Here is a 9,141-nt window from a genome sequence, read left to right as displayed (position 1 = left end):
TGATAAAGCCCCAGCAGAATAAAAGCCTGATTGCAGTTATGAATAATGCATATCGCCTATAGTACTAATTAACCTTGTACTCCAGTAAGATATAGAACAATAAGACTAATTTGAATATGGTCCGGCACTTTCCTCTATGGCTTGTGGTTATTACCTTTCAGAAGACGTAAAATTTGATTTTGTTAAATGAAAGAAATTGTTATTATCACATAAAAAATGAAAAAAATAAAATATTTTAATATAATACTTCTCAAAAAGTTATATTAAATATATAAAATATGTATATGTGTAAATATATAGTATAAATTGTAGATTAATAATACATATTAATTGGACAAAAAAAACTCAGCTAAAATTCCAATATATGATAAATCTAAGTAGATTCAATAAATCTCTACAGTTTATATCCTACCTTTCTAATAATGTAACCAGTAATTTCCTCTTCGTCTTAAAATAATAAAGTGAAATCTGTACTCGGAATATTTTCTTCAAACACAAACTCTTGTCAATTTATTCAAAATATAATGCTTTCTCTTTTGTGCCTATATTACTGTTGGATGAACAATCATAATGATACCGAGAAGAAACGAATTATTGTAGACACCAAGAAGGAAGATTCATTTGACATGATCCACAAGAAAAAATTTATCTGCTAAAAAGGCCTCCCATGGTCAACTGAGAGCTCAAATTTTTTGAATAATGAGTTTAGCAGCCAATTGCTGACAAGGGAAACTCAGATTCAACTCTCAGCTTCTGACATATGCCCCACTTGTTTAAATTATTTGAGTCAACTACTGCAGGGAAACCCTGGTTTTGTTTTTCAACCAATGACTGAGACCTGACCCGATCAATCAGAAATACACAAATTGTACAGCAATCAGAACTGCACAATTTGGACCAATCAGAACTCATAATTTGGAAACCTCATTTGCATACAATTGAGAACCTGAGTGGGAACTTTCTTTATGAAAGACTGCTTCCCCTTTGTTTTGGTGGAGCATACTTTCAGTTTCTGCAGGAGGCTGCATCTTCCAAGCTTGCAAACATGGTCTGCATGAATAAAATCTCTTTGTTTTCTAATACTCTTTTTGGGAAATTTTGTTGACATTATCTTCAATTGGAAATGCCAGTCTTTAATGTTTTAATTATATTTTTCAAGTGGTTATTTAGATGTATTTTTAAGTAAAAAATAGTATTTCAAATTCCTACTTCAAAAAATCTCTTGCAAAAGCTTAGTGGCAGAAATGTCTTTTTTAGATTTTTGGATGGCATGACACAGCTCCCCGGCTCCCCACCAAAAATACTCAAATGTGACAAAGCACATCTATACACAAGAGCCTTTTCTCCTGCATGTTTAAAAGTCGAAGAGGAAACACGTCGAACTGGGTGTGAACAAAAACTGAATATCTAGTAAAAAGGGGTTTCTACTACCTTTAATATTAATGTACTTTTGAATGGAAATACTGCTATCTTAGTTCATAACAATTTGTGTTTATTTTTAGACAGAGGTTGCATATATGTAAATATCATTCTTAATGGAAATCCTTTATGAGAAAAAAGTATCAAGTGCCTAAATGTTCTTGAGATTTTTAATAAAAAATGTCCTATGACAATATTACTGTGAAGTCTTTTTAAATATTTACTTATCACTCATACAATTATTACAAAGAAGAACAAAATTTACCAAATATACCTCTTGGCATGTTGATTATTTTAAGCTGGTTATTAAACACATACACACACAATAAAAAAACAAAAACAACCACCACCAGCATAGAGGAGAGAAATTCTGAAAACTGAGTGGAAGTTACCACCCTTTTGTAAGAAACATTGATATTTGTCGAGAAATCTCCATTTGTAAGGTGGTCAACCTCTCTGTACCATTAAGAGAGGGGACAGGGGTGTGGGGGGCTGGATGAAAGAAGGTGAAGGGATTAGCCAAAGAACATATATGCAAAACCCATGGACACAGAAAGTGCGGCGTTAGCCAGAGGGAAGGGGGCTGGAGGAGGGGGTTAGGGGAGGTGGGCAAACAGGGGGAAAATGGGGACATCTGCTATCGTGTAAACAATTAAAAAGTAAAATAAAATAAGAGGATAACTTTAAATCTCTAGTAAATCTTATCAGTGGAGAAGGCAGCTACTTAAATCTGCACAACCAACTAACCCTTGTTTACAGTGTTTTTCCTGATAAGCTCCCCAAACTGACTAGCCCCACTCCCAACATCTAATTTTGCCTTTAACTGAAGATGGTATTTAAGGTGGTGGCTTCAGCCATTTCAGGGAGTTACTGTTTCCTTGGGTGTCTCTCGTGTATGCAGATGGTATACATGTTATTAAACTTGTTTGTTTTTGTCCTGTGAATCTGTCTTATATCAATTCAGCTAACAGACTAGCAAAAGAACCTAGAAGGAAAGATTTTTCTACCCCTACAATTACATATATCACTTAAAAACACACACACACAAAATACTAGTATCTCTTGATGGAAAAAAAAAATTAGGGGAGAGGGTAAAATCAATGCTCATAAAACACAGTGTGCTAGTCCCTCCTTTACCAGTGTTGTAAAGTTAAGAACAGAGATTCTGAAATAAATGGCCGAGGCTTTCATCCAATTCCACCACTACTAACTCTTTCTTACACTTGTTATAAACTCTCTTTGTTTATTTGTACTGTAGATCCTAAAACTCAAATAAGTTTCATAGGTTGTGTGTGTTTGTGTATCAAATTACATAATAAATATGCAGATGCTTAGAAGAGTGTGGGACATAGAACTTGCAATAGAAGTGTTGTGCATGTTACCAGTATTATTTCACTATCATCATAATTATCCTTGTCATCATTATCCCTAATGATAGAAAAAAATGATAGATTTATTGTACAGAAAAATTCTTACACACATTTAACAGATATTTGTGGGTCAGCCTATATCTTTGCATACAATAACACCTTTCTCTGTCCTTTTTGATTAACAGACCCAAGTGTCCTCTTTTGGAAGAAAGAGGTATAAAAAATAGCAATAATTCATATAGTTTTTTCTTAAGGAATTAACTTAAGGTTCTCTCAAAAAGTGAAGTTATTTAAATAAAGGGAATGAATTTATATTACAGAAAATTTACAAGAGAGAGATTTTATAAATTTATAAAAAAGGAAATGAAGAAAGGATATAAGTAGAAGTAATCAAATTATTATATGAGCAAAGTGGCTTTAGAAAAGAATAATTAAGAATTGGAGAGAAAAAAATGTAACCTAGTTTTAAATCTTGTCTGGGAGTTGGGTGTCTGAGTTTTTCAAGGTCAAATACCACTCAGTGAGGAAAAATATCTGACAAGTGTGTTTTAATTAACCGTAGAGCGAAAGTAACCAGTACTTTCCTGAGTTTAAACATGATATCTTCACTTTAATAGTACAGAAGCTGAAATGACAGAATACAAATAAAAAGACAAATATTTTTGTCTTCAGGGAAAAATTAAGTAAGACTTCCTTAGAAAGAAGAGGGATATGTAAGAATTATTGGAGAATACAGTTACATTTAGCTTCCACAAAGAAAACATGAAACATTTGTTGTAATCATGGTTATAAACCTACAAGCTTTAATAAGCATTTTTAAAAACTATATTATGAGTTAGAAACTGATTGGACAAATGGAGAAAAGGAACACGTTTTTCTGTAACATCCAAGTATATATATCCCCTCCTTCTTCGGCCTTATTATATAAAATATAATATTTATACTTTTAAAATTGAAGAAAAAGACCTCTAGTTGGTTTTGTTTTGATTTTCACTTGAGTATACAAGATAGTAGTTTCATATGATCCAATGTAATATATATTGCAGTCAAACACTTAATATTCAGTGAGCTTCACTGATAACTATTCAACTTGATTTCTGTAGTGATTCTATTAGCACTGCTGACTATATATAAGTAAATACATTCGGTTCTTTTTTATATGTTTTCTATGATTATCAAATATTGGTGTTTGAATCTGATTTTTTAAAACAAATAGCAGTTATTATTTTTCTTCACATCAGCACTATAATCTTCTCCATGCTTGTCCTTTGGCTATGCAACGCTCCCCCACATAACTCTAATAATTAAGCTTCATCTATATTTCAAATTAAAAACTAAAATCTGATGCTTTCTTAGAATAATCAGTATGTAGTTGTTTTTCTCTCAAAGTTAATATACATTGAAGCCAAATAAAACTGTACTTAAAGCTGTTAACTCAGGGTTATTGGAAATCATATTTCATCTACACCAGCCTCAATTTCCTCAATTACAAAATAGAAACAGCAGTACATATTTGGCAGAGTTGTGTCTTGTTTTGTCTTGTTTTGTTCAGAATTAAATAGTTTTTATGTACCTGGCATGTAGCTGGGTCTAATAATGGATGAAAATGCACTACTTATTTTCCCTACACCAGTTCTGATTTACCCATTAGACCATAAGGGCATTTCCCTTTATTATCAGGCCGGTTGTTTCATTTAGATCAGTCAACAGAGAAGTGTCAATTATTTTAGTTGCACTATTTTGTTTATGAAAACATGTCTGATCCTATTTTTACTTTTATACTGTTTTTGTTTTGTTTTGTATCCCATTACTTTCCATCTTCCTAGGATCAAAAATGACATGAAAATACTTCAAAATGGGCGTCTCCTCATTTGGACATTTGCATAGAAAAGATGTTATACCCTGTACTTGGTTCTGGGTTTGTGCAGCCTATTATAGGGTCTCTACTGTCCAGGGTAAGAGCTTCCGAATCCTAACACATTCTTCATGCTCAGACTTTGCTTTAATCGTTCACTCTTGCTTTACTTTCCAGGTTCCATTCCTCTGCTCCATTGTTCTTCCTCTCCGGCCACCTTCAACTGTCTTTCCACTTCCTCAGCTGGAGGTCTGAAGATAGGGACCCAACCCTCCCTTGATGACCCTGGTAGCTGCCCGGTCTTTCTGGGGGTGGCTGGCTGATGTGCAGCGCAGTGCAGCTCACATCACACACGTTAGATAAAGCACACAAGTGATCTGAGTCAAGATGACAAGATTACGTGATACCTAAACACATCTTAATGAAAAACATATAATATAGTGGAAAGAAAGACTTTGAAACAAATATATCTGGTTGAAATGTCAGTTTTCAACTTTCTAGTTTTAGTTTGACTTATTGTAATAAAATGAAACTTGTCTGAGCTTAAGTTGTCCCAGAAAGTATGGCTCATAGAATGCTGTCAAGCTTGAAAGACAGAATGTAAATAAAGCATTTAACAGTACCGGCACATAACAAGTCTTTACATATGTGCCAACCATTCTTCCTGCCTTATCACCCCATTAAGACACCCTGACAATTATGATGTTAAGAATCTTGGGGCTTTTTTCTTGGGATCCCTATTATTTCTAGTATATTACTGCTTTTTATGCTTATTTGAAAGTCAAACTATTCCCTTTGGCCCACTTTTATATTTTCTAGAAACAAAGTCCTTCTCTCTTTGGTTTTAATTCCATTCTCCTCTAAATTCAAATAAAAATAAGCTAAGTTCTCCTGAGATCTGATCATGGGAACACTCTGGCCATTCTTTCCATTGATCTTGCATGTTGTCCTTGATTGAAACTTTCACCTTTCCTGGATTTTCCATAACTCAGATTTTTGCCTAACTCTCTTTTCCTGATTCACTAATTTCTTCTTCCTTCAGTCCCTGACCAAGGTTTATCATTAATGGACTTTCCATTCTTGTAACATACATTTAATTACTTGCAACATTCCTGGTTGGTCCAGCTTATTTCCTTCTTAAATCAAGATAAAAATATATCTCCCTTAGACTCATACAAACCACATTCAGAAACCTCCTTAGTCTTTAAAGGCCCTGACATGAATAGCTGACCTCGTGAAGACTGGACTGGACAGAGCGTGCTCCCACTTCCAGGGTTCTGCCTTCCTAGGAGGGGAGGTCACCACCCTGGGGGTATGGTCACACCACCAACAAATGTTAGTACAAAAACAAACAAGCAAAAGCACTCTGGCATTTTGTCTAGGGTCCTCGCTCGTTGAAATCGCTTTCAACTTTTAAAGCTAAATAGTGTGTACTGAGAATTTTATTTGTGCCAAGTACTAAGTTTCATGAGCCTCCAATCTTTAAAATCCAATCCAGGTTTTGAAATCATAAACAATACTTTTATTGTGGGAGACAGTGGAAAAAATTTTCCTATGGATTAGTCTCTAACTTTATGTACTGAGAACTATAACATCTCAGGTCCTGGCAATAAAACATGGAAGGAATCAAACTATAAAAATAAAGTGCCATCCCTGAGTATTATTTTGAGGAAACTGCTAACAGATGTTTTCCTCTTGTCCATAGTGGAAAGAACAAGTTCCCATTTTGGAATTAACTTCATTTTCACCTGAATGAATTGTGAAGTTCCCCCAAGTTTAAGGGCATTATCTGTTGGTGCCAGTCTGTGTGGGCCTGAAGAGGGCCAACATGACTTAAGTTTGCCCTATTATTACCATTCAAATGCCCTCACCACCCCCTCTCCAACCCCTGACTGTGTCAAAGAAGGCTAAAGCTGTCACGAAACAAGGAGTCCTCACTGTTGCGACATTTCATTTATCTGGGCAGCGACACGCTTGAAAGGCAACTGCCTAGTTCTAAGTAAAGTATGGAAGACAGTCAAACCCAGTTAAGCAAACTGGTGTTGACATATTAAATCATGCTTGAACCAAGAGAGCAAAAACAGACAACACACAAAACCTTCTAAAGAGAATTTTAAATCAATAAATAATACAGGTCAGTCGGGTTCTAAAAATAAGAAGCTTTTAGCATCAGAGAATACTGGGACTAGGTGCAGATCGGGAAATCACGCACAGGAGCCAAGAGTTACGTTGCTTTCTGATTGGGGGGCGCGAAACTCAAGTTCGCGTGAGAAAGGAAAGCTCGAGGGGGTCACCAGGAAACCCTGGTGAAATCACATCACATTACTTTCCAATCCATAAAATGGAAAATAACATTTTGATAGTCTCATTCTTTATGTAAAAAATGCCCTCCTGGCCGCCTTTCGAAGTGCTCTGAATTCATAGAGGAAAAGGCCTTGTGCATGTGGAGCAGGGCATTAGCATTCTCCGTCACAATCACACAGCAGGGACTCGGGCCATTCTCAAATGCTGATTCCCGCGAACAGTGCCATCAAAGGAATGGAGTTATCCATCAGGCAAATTATCATTTGCTCTAATTGTTACTTTCCCCAAACTGTGGCTCTTCTTTCTTTCCCTTCCTTTTCCTTTTTGAAAACTGTTCCTTAACAGCATTCAAATGAGCAGGATATCTTCAAGCTCAGAAAAGATAAAAGCATATCAACAAATCACTTTCGTTCTTACAGTTGAATCCCTACTGGTCAGCCTTAAATGCACATAAAGCATTTAAACACCAAAGAGAATCAAATGCTAGAAGATAAGACGTGAGCCACATCCATGGCCAGAAAGAATAAAGGATACGAAAGCATTTTCATGGAATGAAAACCAGTTACAGGATCACGGAGAGTGTAGAATTCATATTTTTTATTGTTACAGCTAATGAATGACACACTTTCTAGAAAGAACTCTGTCGTGGGGTAGTGGCTCCATTCTTTCCTGCTTTATAATAACTGACATGTCCTTCTGAACTAATGTGTAAGTTAAATTTAAAGGCAATAAATTATACCTTTTAGGTAAACAACATACTTACCTTTTATCTTGTAAGTAGAATAAAGTGGATATATAAATAAATCAATTAGATAGGTTGATATGTACAAATTAAGCAAAGCCACCATATAACATGAAAGAACTATATTAAGAAATATCTGGAGGGAAAGATGAATACATAATTTATGCAAAATAGTTCTGAAGCAACATGGATAGTGCAATGTTTTGACATATACTCAAAGGGATTAAGATATATTTTTTTTTGCCTTTATGTAGTTATATGGTCCTAATTTATCTGTACCTCAGTTTCCTAATCTATAATATAAAAAATAAAAGAGCATTCATTCCAAGAATCCCTTATATCAGTGCTTCTCAAACTCGAATGTACACTAAAAAAACAACCAAGGGATCTTGCTAAAATATGGATTTGCATTCAGTTTCCCTGGGGGGGGGGGCCTGAGTTTCAGCATTTCTAAAAAATAATCAGGTTCTGGGATGCAGCTGGTCCTTGTCCCACTCCCCAAGTAGGCAGGCTTAATGTGATGTACAGGTGGACTCTGCAGGTGCACAGTGTGTCATAAAGACTCATTACATTTGTAATGAGTGTGTCATCTCACATTTCACATAGGAGGAAAGTTGGGCTCAGTCTGGATTTGTACTTGGCCACAGTCACACATTTACCAAATAAAAGAGATTTGAACTGAGAGTTAGATCGCCTTAAAGCTCAGTGTCCTTAATTTACAGCACACAGAAATCTCCCAGTGACTTCATAGATCAATTTTAAGGTTTTAAGGATACTTAATGATTTTATGCAAGTGCTGGCTACTTGTTTACTTATCATTTGCAATCATTTTTTGAGCTTTTTATTCTTATGAGTCTGAGAACTGACACAGACATTTACTAAATCACACTCAGTGAGTTTTCAGCATTAAACTTTTGGTACACACATTTTCTATGAAAGCTATAGTGATTTATGTTATAAGACTTTGTGAAAGTACTTTTGCTGCTGTGTGAATAATAAGAAAAAAAGCAAAGTATATTTTAGACCATGTTTTGTTTTCCTAGCACTTTAAATATCATAGATTTTAAATCGGTTCTGAATATACCAATGAAGATATTGCCTTTGCAAGATATTTATCATTAAACATTTTTCTGATAATTACCTTTCCATATTACTTTACTATAATAAAAGGAACCTATCTGGTGTACATCATTTTAATAAACACTTATTATCAAGAGGTGTTTGATATAGTACGAGCCACTATATAATTATGAATTCTCCATCCATATGATCATGATGAAGCTCTCGTTCATTAATGTTAAATTAATTTGCACAGTGTGAGCATGGAATGTGCCATCATAAAATAAAACATCCTAGAGACATATCCAAAGTGAAATTTACAAAGTATTTATTACTGTAAAACTGAGGTATAGCAGGTGTCTGTTATGTTGATTCTCGCCCTCATATATTAT

Source organism: Miniopterus natalensis, chromosome 1 (assembly GCF_054644295.1).
Source record: "Miniopterus natalensis isolate mMinNat1 chromosome 1, mMinNat1.hap1, whole genome shotgun sequence".
Lineage (NCBI taxonomy): Eukaryota > Metazoa > Chordata > Mammalia > Chiroptera > Miniopteridae > Miniopterus > Miniopterus natalensis.
Note: the sequence above shows the minus strand (reverse complement) of the source record.